The sequence below is a fragment of the Gouania willdenowi genome, chromosome 7 (assembly GCF_900634775.1).
Source record: "Gouania willdenowi chromosome 7, fGouWil2.1, whole genome shotgun sequence".
Taxonomy (NCBI): Eukaryota; Metazoa; Chordata; class Actinopteri; order Blenniiformes; family Gobiesocidae; genus Gouania; species Gouania willdenowi.
In genome coordinates this window covers 28,371,832-28,385,939 of record NC_041050.1, presented here as the reverse complement: position 1 = coordinate 28,385,939, position 14,108 = coordinate 28,371,832, and positions in this window count along the sequence as shown.

The window sequence follows — 14,108 nt, the reverse complement described above, 5'->3', positions numbered from 1 at the left end:
TTAATGAATGCCTGTACAATACAATACTAATAGCCATGAGCTACTTTATGTCCGTAGTCCTCAAACATTTAAGAAAATTACAATAAAAGATACAGACATGGACATAGTAAACACATGGACATGAACATAAAATAAACATGATTTAAAACCAAATGAAGCAAATTCTTATTAAAAATAAAAAAAAATACCAATGAATTCAATTCAAAATAAAAAAAAAAGATCATGCTATGAACTCTAAAACAGTGCAATGTAGGTAACAGCGTAATAAACCCCAACCTGAACCGAGGAAAGTGCCTGCGTTGATCAGAAATGGCACGACTAAGAACATATGGATTATGTTCAATGTGCCATGAAACGGAAAAAAAAAATCACTAAAGAAAGAATATACTCAGTAACGTTTGGGTGTAGAAATGCAACACATTACTTCATGTCTTTTAAAACGTACTTAAGTACAATAAAATTACTGCTTAAGAAATATACTGAAAAAAGTACAAGTACCCATGAAAGCAACTGAATTACAGTAACGTGAGTACTTGTAATTCATGACTTTCCCCTCTGGAGCCAATGTTCAAGGATTCTGTTTCTTACTGCCTTAAACATGTGGTTTCACAAATCAGGATTCTCAACCAATGAAAGAGTGATGACCCACTTTTCTGACATGTTCTGCTGGGTCTCGACACTTGTGCCCATCTGAGATTAACAACAGTTTGACAAGACGAAGGAGCAAGTCTTCCCTTGCACTTGATAATGTTAGAATTCATATCCGTATTCCAAACAAAACTGCCCACAAATTTGGCGCATGCTGACAGTTTTATATCTGGTACCTTACTGTAAATGAGCTGTCACTGACGACTACTGACAGGATATGCAACAGGGAATGTAAAAAGGAAGCTGATCCCCCAGTGATGCTGGATAGAATGACTTCCCGCTCCTAATTCATCATTTAATCAGTCTGTGGATCAACTGTCGTTCAGTAAATATTTGACAGTATTTGCAACTGGTCTTTTTTAGCATCAGGGGAGCAGTATAGCAGCTATAACTCTGAGAAGATTTTGAATCAAATATAGTTTACACCACATCTGCAGAAGAGGCGAGGACAGCTTGGTTATTTAGGAGGGGAGTAATAAAAGGCAAAAAGAAGAGAGAAGAGGGAAAAAAATGTGTTCACTTACAAAGAGCTAGAAAGAGAAGGGGGATTGTGAAGAAGACGAAGAAGCCCACAGTGTTAAATTCCTCAGATTCTTGCTTATGCCCTTGTGATTTATGGTTGTAATGGTGCCAAGGCTCAATGGGACCTTTACCTCTGGTTCCACAAGCACAGATACTAAAAGGCAGGAGAAATCACACACTGGAGTGCAGTAATTCTGTTGATGGGGTCAAGGGGGATCCCCAGGGGTCACGAAAAGCCTCCCCCATGGGCCCCTCCACAAGAGGGACAAGTCTACTTGCAAGTCAACATTGAGTTAGCCGGTTGTTGTCGAGCTGGCTTCCTGCTAGTTAGCAGCTAAAGTCATTATTTCCTGTTTACTCACTTGACTCCTTTGCCCTGTCTGATGGCATCTGTTTCCAGAAGGGAAGGTAGAGCTGAAAATCCTTACACGGGTATTTAAAATTCTAGACATTGCATTTAGGAGATCTTTGATGTGATAAATGACACCAGCCTATCTGCCATGAAACAGGCTTTGGTTACGGTCTATCATTAATTTTAGAATTTTAGCATTGTGTGCTTTACAGTGACAGATGTTTGACCGTCCCTTTTGCAGCTGTTGTCAAACTGATTTTGGTGCAAGACTTGAAAAATGTCTCATGCATCAAGAGGTGGCTTAAGTTGAGTGAAAAAAAAAAAAAACTGCTTAATGATGAAGACAGACGTCATGCTGCTGTTCTTCTAGAAAAGCAGCAAACCCCCCTTTTATTCAACTCTGACTTCTTATTTTAGCATCCACTATCACAGGAAATGAGTGCATCCTAAATTCCTTAAAATTATCCCAGTCGCATTTTGTAGCGCTGCATCTAACTTTGTCTGTGATTGGTCTTTGGGTCTTTATTTTCATTCATGAAATATAATCTCTTTTCATCTCAAAATGTCTTTTTAGATCCAAATCATATAAAAATTGCTCTCTAAATTCTTTTTGTGGCTTTAATGGGAAAATGCTGGCACCTGTGGATGGTAGTAGAATGGTAAAATTTTTTTTTTTTTTTTTTTACAGTGCAATCTGTAACACATACACTGAAGCTACATTTATTCTGCTATAGTTAGCATGTTGGTTTGATATGACAATGATGCAAATTGACTGATTTCATCTGTAATATTCAATAGATTATTGTTTTACAAAAAGAAAAAAAAAAACACTATACTTAACTTAAGATACCTTTACAAAATGTACTGTATGTCAGGTTTGTAAAGGATGAGGTGTGGAGGCAGGCAAGCAGGAGTAAGATCCAAAGTAAAGAAAGAAAGAAAGAAAGAAAGAAAGAAAGAAAGAAAGAAAAGGCCAACAGGACTGGGATACTCAAAAGAACTCAAAAGAACCAGATTTACTGAAAGCAAACAATGAACACAGAAGTATGAGACATTCTGATATTTAAAAACTCCTTAATAATGAGGGTAATCAGGAAGATGGGCTTCACCTGTGAGATACCAGTGGCAGACACGGAATCCGCACGTTCTCATTAAAAATATAGGAGTGAACAACAATTATCTGATTCAAATTTCAAAATGCTTTACACACATTGTAGTAAATGCAGACCAATGAATTTGAAATGCACTAAGAATCCATTAGCTCTTAGCAAATTTTAATTAAGTGTTATTGGAAAAAAAAATATGGAGGTAGATTTGTGTCTTTATTTATTATTATATTAAAACAATTGCTTCAATCAATATTTAATCAAGTATCTCTTAAGTTCTGTGTCAACTTGTGTTTTAAAATCCAATTCTGATAAAACAAAAATAGCACAATTTATCCATCCATCCATTTCAGGGTCGTGGGGGGTCTGCTGGTGTCTATCTCCAGCTTTCATATAACGCGTAATGGAGGGGTATAGAGCGCCAGTCCATCGTAGGGCAACACACAGACAAACAACCTTAACTAACTAAACAACATTAATAGTCAAACATTGATATCTTCAGTTTAACTGATGATATGAAAACAGACAGACGGCAGTTAATATATGGAAGAAGGAAACGTCATCTCAACAGGAATGTAGCTTCACGGAAAGATTTAATTGAAGGACAGTTTTACAGAAGTAGAAGCCGATTACTGAAATAATGAGAGCGTGGGACTGAATTTCACAGTTTTCAATTTTAAGACTCCAATCACTTTCATTTTTCAATTATTTGTTGTTCCCGAAAGGAACAACAACAAAATAATTTTTTTGTACAAGGAAAATTCAACGGAGAAAAACAATCAGAAATGTTTAAAATAATATATATGATACACGTACACTTATAATTGCAATAATATGTTTGCTCAAAAAGGAGTGAGAAGAAGAAAGACTGCAAATACCACCCCCCATTTCTTGATTAGACAGTTTTCACTATTGCTTTTCTCTGTTTGGACTTCTAGAAATACACAAAAAGTACTAAACAGAATTGAAAAAAACTGACTAACTAATAATTCGTAACTTAAGATATACAAGAATACAATATTACTGAAATAATAAGTGTGGGACTAAATCTCACAGTCCTAGTTTTTTGATTGTAAGAGGAAAGGGAGAAAATCTATGTAGCTTTGGGAAAACATGCAAACTCCACACAGAAAGGACCCTAGTGTCCACCGCAGGACTTGAACCCAGGACGTTCATTCTGTGAAGCAGACATGCTAACCACTAATCCACCATGCACTAGCCCAATTCAAAATGTCACAATTTAATGCTTTTTTTCATTAATTTAATCAATTGAAATATTTTACAATTCATTTGTATATTGTTTCACTTTTGGCAAAACTGCAAATGCGTAGTAGACGTTAGTAAGACGCAAATCAAAGAAAACAAACAAATGTAGGTTGTCCTCTGGTGTAAGTGTCTTTGTTAGTGTTTTTGAACCATCTGACCAGGGTGTCACGGTTATGATAAGCGGGTATAGAAAAGTCACTTTTACCAGCAAAATTAATCATTGTCTGACATCTACTCTCTCATGAGCATTTTGAACAAACATAAAATTCACAATTATGACAAAATCAGACATCTTTTGAATGATCAACATTATAAAGATCGTGGAGGTTTAATCTCAGCCACATGCAAAGCTTTGGTCCAGATTAAAGTCAAACTCTGAACTTTTATACCTCGTCTTTAGAAGGCTGTGTTCTTTTAATGACCTATTAACCTTCTCATCCCTTTTCCTTCACACCGGTAACTGCTGCCCACCAATGTCTCCTGGTGATTGTTTCTCTCTATGATTGTTAAGTATCAATTTTCTTTGTCACCTTTATGGGTTTTATTTATTTGTCTGCTCCTTGGTGTGGAACAGTGCCGGAGCATCGCTCGGCTAGATGGATTATAACTCAACTGCTACGACTCATTCATCCTGGGAATTTGACTTCCTGAATCTCATATGACTGTTAGTGTCATATTACAGCACGTCATTATCAAGATCAATGACGTTTTAAATGCTTCCCAGTTAAGGATGATCTGTGACAATAAAAAGGTAAGTTGGAGATCTGGGCGGTGGCGAGCAGAGCGATGCACGGCGAGGGAGTCACACTCACACGCTCACTTCTCTCTGAGGAAATCGGGTTAATGAATGAACATGTAATCACAACAAGTCTCCTGCTAAATGTCACATGTTGATTGTTATCGATCGCACAAGCACTATTCAACACCCACCGACTTTATCACACAACATCAAATCAATGTCATTTCTGTGAATCTCAAGAGTGCAGAAGTCTCAGTGAAAACAGCATTCTGCAATTATTGATTATTGTATGAGAAACATTTGCAGAAATTAATCTGAGATGTTTAATTTCCAGTCACTTAGTGGGACAGAGAGTAGGAATGCTACATCACAGTGTAAGGGTTTGTTATCTCCCTCTGGTCTGTCTTTGTTGTTTATTTAAAAAAGTCAATGGAGAAGAATTGAACCTTTAACCCTAGAACCACAAATTCAAACCAATCCCTTAAGATATACACATTATCATTTTTTAGCTGTTAACATGTTTCCAGTTTGCCAGAAGCTCGGTTTCCATTACAAATTTTTGCAAAGTAAAAGCAATATTTCTAAATGTCGACAAAGTATAATTGCGCTTTGAACGTGTTTCCATTGAACATTGCTTTTGGCAGGAGCCTTGTAACTCCCATGAAATACCATCTCGTGAGACTTCGCTGCAGAAAGATGGATGCTCCAAACCTCCTTCTAACACTCTGCATTCCTTTGTTGTTTCATGTCTAATGTGGCAGTAATAATTTAAAGGCAATGGCTATCCGTACGGTTGCTGTATCAATATACCGACATTCTATCCATACGCAGCGCCCCTATTTGGCCAATTTAGGTCACGTGATAAGTCAGTCATTGGTCAGTTTAGGTCACCTGACTTTGACTAAACCGAACCCTAAACGCTACGTACGTGTACTTCGTTAACCGGGGGTTGTTTGTACGGCAACCGTACAAGTAGACACTTTCTAATTTTAAAGTATAATGCTAAGAAATGTCCCGGTATCCCCTTCTGTTTACACGTACCGTGTCATATTTTCTCAAAGAGAAGTGGTCATGTGACCAGGTGCGTCACGTTCTGTGACGTGCATTTTCGAAAAAGGACTTCCATGGCGCTTTTGCGACACATTTGAATATCGAAACGTCTGAAAATCCTCCTCATGAAAGAGTCAAAACCTTTTTGCGATATTTGAGAGTTTTTCTCGAAATTCAGGTGTTTCCATCACCAGTTTTTATTGCGCTATTTAGATTTTGCGTATTTCCAAGGGTAATGGAAACCCAGCTAGAGACTCAACATGCGCTACATGCACTTTTTATATATCTTCTTCATCACTGATTGTCATTAGACACACACACTACGAAGTTTAAAACGGGTTTAAAAGCTACAAAGAAATCCATTTGCCTCAGTTTTTTTTTTAGCACTTTTGGAAAAATAACTGCAGTATAGGTGGAAAGTTTATTAGATAACCCTTGTTAACACAACCCATTGCCCAATAAAACTGTCTCGCACTAAACTCTCTATCATGAATGTCCCAAGTTTATGATTTTTAATTGAGGTTTTTTTTTTTTAATTTTTGGCCCTACCCTCCATTCATTTTAAAGAAGAGGGACTAAATACAGAAACATATTTTAACATAATAACATTAGCAGCTGTACCACCTGTACCTTATCACTATTACAAGTGGATATAGTGGTGAGGTAGTCTACAGTTTCTACACTTTTATAATTAGTTTACCAATAAGATAGAAGAGGCTCATCTATTGACATTTCTATGGCTTTTTGTAAATCTGTGGTGGCATCCGTAGTTTCCTACATGAGCTTTAATTTGCTCTATGGGTGTGAAATAAGGAAGAGAAGACGCTACCACAGCAAAGGTGACCAAAAGTGAAGGCATTTAATGTAATATGTGAACGTCCTTTTAGGGTTAATTTAATCTCTATCTAATTTCAAATTGAAGTTTAACAATTGCACTTCAGCACTTCTTAGTTGTATGATTTCAAATACAGTGTGTGTGTGTGTGTGTGTGTGTGTGTGTGTGTGCGTGTGTGTGTGTGTGTGTGTGTGTGTGTGTGTGTGTGTGTGTGTGTGTGTGTGTGTGTGTGTTTTAAAACCCTTTTTTTTAATATTTGTTGGGTTTTGGCACTGCATGAGACATGTTTTCTTTTATTGTTGCTGTAATTGTGTCACTGTTTTATTGTTTTTAATGCTTTATGGTTTGTCTCATATGCGTGCATTTGAACCATTTTAGTCTGTTATTCTTTTCCGTCGTTTGCTTTAATGTTTATGCAGCCCTTTGTTTACAGCTGTGGTTGGTTTTAAAGTGGTCTATAAATAAAGTGGAGTTAAATTATGCACAAAGGCTCCTCGCTGAAAATTGTTTCACAGTCCTAAAATTTACAGACCTGATTGAAACAAATGACAAATGTACATGTGTAAGTGGCTTGTGTACTTGAAAGTCTATAAAAAATCTAAAAACACCAAAAAAACAAGTAACACTGTAAATAGATTTTAATGGGTTTATATTGTGGTCAGATATCCAACATTCCTTTGCGGACAGAAGGAAGCAATACTCAAACAATATTTCAATCAATCAATCAATCTTTTATTTGTATAGCGCCAAATCATAACCAATGGTATCTGAAGACACTTTACAGTAGAGCAGTCTTAAGGATGGACTCTTCATTTTATGGATACACACATATGCATATATACGTAAATACACATACATATGTATCCCACACCCAACATGAATTCATCATGGCGGCAAGGAAAACCTTCTGTTAAGCAGCAGGAACCTTGTGTGGATCCCATTCCTATGATGAACAGCCATCCATGTTATGCTGAGGATCCCACGGACCTGCAAGACAAAAGCCAGAAGGAGTACAGGAGCAAACACACAAGGGAAGAAGCAGACATAGAGGGAGTGTTTGAGAGAGGAATGGGACCCTCTCCGGTCCCTCTCTAACCTAAATGACCTCTCTCTTAACGCCCTCTCCAACCTCTCTCCAACCGAGCATGCCAGACCCCCCCACCGGCAGTCTATGCCTATTGCATCTTAATTATGAGCTATGAGCTGGTTCCTAACTAAAAGCTTTACCAAAGAGGAATGTTTTGAGCCTAACCTTAAAGGTAGAGAGGATGTCTGCCCCCCGAACCGTGGTTGGTAGATGGTTCCAGAGAAGAGGGGCCTGATAACTGAAAGCTCTTCCTCCTATACTACTTTTAGAGACAAATGGAACAACGAGTAGTCCAGCATTTTGAGAGCGTAGTGTTCTGGGGGGATTGTATGGCACTACAAGCTCCTTGAGATAGACTGGTGCCTGTCCATTTAGGGCTTTATAAGTGAGAAGAAGAATCTTGAATTCTATTCTATATTTTATGGGAAGCCAATGCAGAGAGGCTAATACAGGAGTAATGTGATCTCTTCTCCTAGTTTTAGTCAGTACACGTGCTGCAGCATTTTGAACCAGCTGAAGTGTCTTAAGCGACTTGCTCGGGCAGCCTGCTAAAAGAGAATTACGATAATCCAGTCTAGAGGTAACAAAAGCATGGACTAGCTTTTCGGCGTCGCCCTGAGACAGGATAGATCTGATTTTAGCAATGTTACGGAGATGAAAGAAGGCAGTTCTTGAAGTTTGTTTTATGTGAGAGTTGAAGGATAAGTCCTGATCAAATAGAACCCCAAGGTTTCTAACAGTTGTGCTTTGTGCCAGAGTAATGCCATCTAGGGCAGTTAGGCTAGCATAGGTTTCTCTAAGGTGTCGTGGGCCCAGTACAATGACGTCAGTCTTGTCTGAGTTGAGAAGAAGAAAATTTTGGTCCATCCAGGCCCTAATGTCCTTTAGACAGGCCTCAAGTTTAGATAGCTGATTTGTCTCACCTGGCTTCATTGATACATACAGTTGGGTATCATCAGCATAGCAGTGAAAGTTAACAGAGTATTTTCTCATAACATTACCAAGGGGGATCATATAGATACAGAAGAGGATTGGACCTAGCACAGAGCCCTGAGGAACCCCGTAGCTTACTTTAGTGTACACAGAAGACCTATTATTCATGTGTACAAACTGGTACCTATCAGACAGGTAGGACTTAAACCAGTTTAGGGCAGTCCCTGTGATCCCAAGTAATTCCTCTAATCTCTCTAGTAGAATATAGTGATCTATAATGTCAAAAGCTGCACTAAGATCTAATAAAACCAGCACTGAGAGTCATCCTTCATCTGAAGCCCAGAGTAGATCATTAGTTACTTTAACTAAAGCAGTCTCTGTGCTGTGTTGAGCTCTAAAACCTGACTGGAAGTCCTCGAACAGGCTGTTGTTTTGAAGGAAGTCACAGAGCTGAGCCGCCACAACTTTCTGAAGAATCTTTGAAATAAAAGGAAGATTAGATATAGGCCTGTAGTTTGCTAAAGTGCTGGAATCAAGAGTAGGTTTTTTGAGAAGGGGTTTGATTACAGCTACTTTAAAGGACTGTGGCACGTAGCCTATTGATAGGGATATATTTATTGTCTCCAACAAAGATGGGCAGACCAGGGGAACAACTTCTTTAAACAGCTTAGTTGGGATCGGATCTGAAAGGCAGGTCAATGGTTTGGAGGATGAAATAATAGAGTTAAGTTCCTGAAGTCCTATATGTGTGAAACAGTTTAGGTTAGGCCTATTTACATTTAATGGCACAGCAGGCCCAGGTGAAGGCAGGGAGTGGCTAATTTTATCTCTAATCTGATGAATTTTATCATTAAAAAATGTCATAACGTCCTCACAGCTGAGGGCTAGAGGAATTATGGGCTCCCCTATTTGACACGCGAAGCAACGTTTTTCAATTTCAATGGATTTGAATATATGACTGAATCAATGAAAACAGTAATTGAGCTTAAACAACACATTTTGCTGATTATTTCCATCACTAAGTGCTAACATAATGTAATATGAATAAAGAATATCATGATTGCGATTCTTCACAAAGCACAAACTTTGCTTTTCTGTTTTTTGTATACTTTCTAAAAAATATTTATTTTTGTGTATTGAAATAGAAATCAGCGCATAGTACAGAACATTCCGGAGAAGTGGAAACAGTAGTCAGAATATCCATGGTGTGAAATAAATTGTCTTTATACATAGCTGTTCATAAGTTGGATGCTATCTGTAGCACCGCTTCTTGCTCCGACCACATCCTCTACCACCAACAGTGGTCGACTGTCCACTGCAATCATTTGTCCAGTGAGTTGGTTCATTTGTCAGTCATGGACTTATTAATTTTGGCTCTGAACCCTGTCATCTTGTCAGGTTTGGGTTTGCGACACTGCTCTGAGCATGATACAGCTAGCACTGTCCGAGAGTCCGTGCTAGCTGCTTCGTGTTTAGCATTAAGGTGGTAGCAGAGGTGAGAAGAGCTCTAGTGATCGGCAAACTATTTCGTGCACATTTTGCACACAACTGGGCGTTTGTTTTGCGTTTTGTAATTATTTTAAACTAAAATTAACACCAACGACTTCTCCTCGGGTTCACCCGTTTTTTGTTTTGTGGTCCGTGCATCAGTATTATGGGTATAGCAGGAACTCGCGCCATGAGATAGGTTCCGCGCTGTTTGGAGTATATAAATTAACTGTGTAAGTTTTTTAGTGCGTAATTTTTTTGTAATGAATTAATCGCAATTAACGCGATAAAGTCCGAGCACTAATATAATCCATTTGTGTTTTAAAAGCCTTTAATATTGTTTCTTACTTATTTCAAGCTGCTTCTCATTTCTTGTTTTGTAGTCTGTGCATCAGTATTATGGGTATACCAGGAACTTGTGCAGTGAGAAAGGTTCTGCGCTGTTTGCAGTGAAGAGAAAAAGCAAATAAATGCTTTTTTTGTGCGTTATTTTTCTGTAATTATTTAATCGGCTGTGATGAAGTAATATATAGCACTTATATAATCAATTTGTGTTTTAAGCCTTAAGAAACCCAAAGTGCAAACATCAAGTTTGAAAGAAGCATGGTGCAAAAAGTGTGACATTTAACTAAACAGTAATGTTCACCTCACATCTACCCCATAAATAATATGTCATTAATCTTTTAATATCGTCTATTACTTATTTTAAGCTGCCTACTCAAGGTTAAAGATGTCAATCTGTTTACTTTACATCGCTTGAAGAAAAATAAAATCAAAAATCAGCATAATAAAATAATTACGGAGAAAATAATAAATAAAAAATAATTGCCAGGGTTGCCAGAGGTGTTTACACTACTGCTGATCTTCTTTAATTTTGACCACAACAATGATCTCAAACACCCTAAAGGACTGGTGCTTCAATAATAACGTGTTGTTTTTCTTTCAACATTTGCTGTTAGGATTAGCATACACGGTAGGTTTCTGCTCTGCATGGTGAGCAAGAGGGGGTTGTTTGAGGGAAGAAATTAAAACAACTCCCTATATTTTCCCTGCAGTGAAAACAATGCAGGGTGGAGGCTGGTATCACAGAGCGCGCCGCAGTGATGAACATTTCCTCCTGTTTCATGTTTAACCCTGCTCATTTCCCACAGTAAGAACTCCGGAAACACACAAGTGTGCACAGCAGCTCGAGGGGAAGATGACTGATGGCTGGTTGTCATGATGTTTGGGATTCTGCCGACTCTCAGCCTCTTGGCTCGGTGAAGCTGTGAAGAAGCAACCACAGGCAACATTGTTTAAAAGTCCTGGTATTAGCTTGGAGTTGCTTGCAGAGTGCAGTTATCTGTAATATTCATGGCCAGTTGTAAAGTATTGGATTTATGTTCCTATCTTCTCTCATGGTGTGGAAGACTTCACGTTATGCAACAGTGATGCTGTTGGAGTGGAACAGTGGGAGTGGATGGATTTCTTTGTATTCATCGGGTATTCCCTGGATTGTGTGTGGGCTTGCTGTGCACTCAGCTAAACCTTTCTTCTGACATCACAATATTTCAAAAATGTCAATATTTGAAAAAAAGTGACATCCTCCATCAATCACATAGATATCATCTTTCAAGCGGCCAATGCTGCACTAGCATGTGTGCTTCTGTTCCACTGCTGTGACCCCCTCACTCTGCTGCACGATGCACGTCTCTTTGTCCCTCTGTAACGGCTCCATCATGACAACCAATGAGCCTTTGCACCATAAACACGACATAGATGGCTGTCTCTTTCCCGTATACCTACAGTAATAACAGTTGTCACTTGTCAGGCTGGCGGTGCCGCATGTCCGTCAGCACTGGCTATAATCTTCTGGGGGGCCAAGAGTGGACGCATAATGATGTTCAGCTAACAGTGCTGCAGTAATGGACTCGGGTCTGGTGCAGGGTGGTCGGACCATTATGTCAGCAGTTCCAGGAGGAGGGTTCAGTCGGGAGGTAATCTGAGCACATGTCATGCTGATCCAGGAGCCTTGACTGTCTATTGACACACATGAGAGCATGGACGCTAAACAAATTAGCATCAGTCAATAATATCCTCTCCCTCCTGACACCATCACCCAACGGCTGCCATGTTTAGCCTTAGCTGCAGTCAAAACAGTAGACAGTAGCTGGGTTTCCATTACCCTTTGAAGTGTGCAAAATAAAAATAGCGCAATAAAAACTGGTGATGGAAACAATGGAATTTTTGAAAAAAAAAAACACTCAAATATCGCTAAAAAGTTTTGATGCTTTCCTGAAGAGGTATTTCAGATATTTCAATTTTGAAATGTGTCGCAAAAGCGCAATGGAAACACTTTTTTTGCAAATACACGGCACAGATCGTGACGTATCACATGACCACTTCTCGCAAAGAAAACATGGTGCGGCACGTGTAAACAGAAGGGAAGCATTACTTAGCATTATACTTTAAAATTCGAAAGTGTCTATTTGTATGGTTGCCGTATGGATAACCCCCGGTGTTATTGGTACGGTTACTGAAGTACACGTACGTAGCGTCTAGGGGTTAGGTTAGGGTTAGGGTTAGGTTATAACCCAATATCACAACAATTTTTAGGGTTAAGGTAATGTTTAGTCTTAGTCACACAACCTAAATTGACCAATGACTGACCTATCACGTGACCTAAACTGGCCAAATAGGGGCGTTGCGTACGGCTAGAATGTCGATATATAGATACGGCAACTGTACGGTAGCCACTACTTAAAAATGATTACTGCCACATTAGACGTGAAACAACAAAGGAATGCAGAGTGTTAGAAGGAGGTTTGGAGCATCCATCTTTCTGCAGCAAAGTCTCGCGGGACGAGATTTCGAGGGAGTTACGAGGCTCCTCCCCAATGCAACGTTCAATGGAAACGCGTTCAAAGTGCAATTATACTTTGTTGACATTTAGAAATATCACTTTTATTTTGCGAAAATCTGTGATGGAAACTGAGCTTCTGTGGGTGTCATAAAGAAATCTGAAATCTGAGGCTTCATAAGGCACTTTGTGTTAAATTCCATTAATCAGTCGTCTTATTTACGCTTGAACCCAGAATGATCCCCTCTTTCATTGGTCGTTGTTGTTGTTCAGGGAATACAAGCTGTCCAGAGCAAGGCGTCTAAAACAATGATCACCGCTTGGTTAAACAGGATGTGAATATGTAATTTCTGTTGCACAGTGCAGTCAGGTGGAACAACACCTCCAGTATGCTAATCAAACATATGGCACATCTCCAGAAAATGTGGATTGCTGTTGCCCAACAAGACAAAAAGGTTACTTGTGTTTTTTTTTTTTAATGTAATTTGGATGCAACCAAAGGCTGTAATGTTTTGTTTTTAATTCATTTGCTAAGAAGCGAGGATGGCTCACACCTGTTTCTAACACTTTCCCTTTTCCCAGCTCTGCAACCTCCTTCCCATCCCTCCCCCTGTACCCCCCCCATCCCCATCCCCCCACTGCTGAAAGCCATTACAGAAATACAATTTCTAATACCTTCGCACAGGTCTTCGATCGACTGCAAACAAATTTATATTCAGGCGGTAAACAGAAAGCTGCAGAGATTTATTTATTGAGTGTGGAGGAGAGAAACAAGCTAGCGCGTGAACCCTGAGTAACCTCGGAGCTGACATGAAGATGGATCAGTGTGCCATGCAAATGCATGGAGAGAAGGGATATATTGCACTCAGTCATTCAGCACATCGCTGCCTGTAGAATCCCATTAAGTCCCACAGCTGGGACCATATTTCTGTGCAGTAGGAATGCAGTTAGAAGTTGTTCATTACGCTGAATTATTTGGTAATTACTGCTGACTTAAAAGACATAAGAAATAATGTTGGAACAAAAACCAAAGGACCACAGGAAGATTCATTTTAAAACTTATGTTGAGGGTTGTTGTTCTTCCAATCTAGAATTGTAATACATATTATTATTATTATTATTATTATTATTATTATTATTATTATTATTATTATTATTATTATTATTATTATTATTTCTATTATTATAATAAGTATTTAATGTATATATTGAAATAGTTTTTATTTGCAGGATGAAATCATTT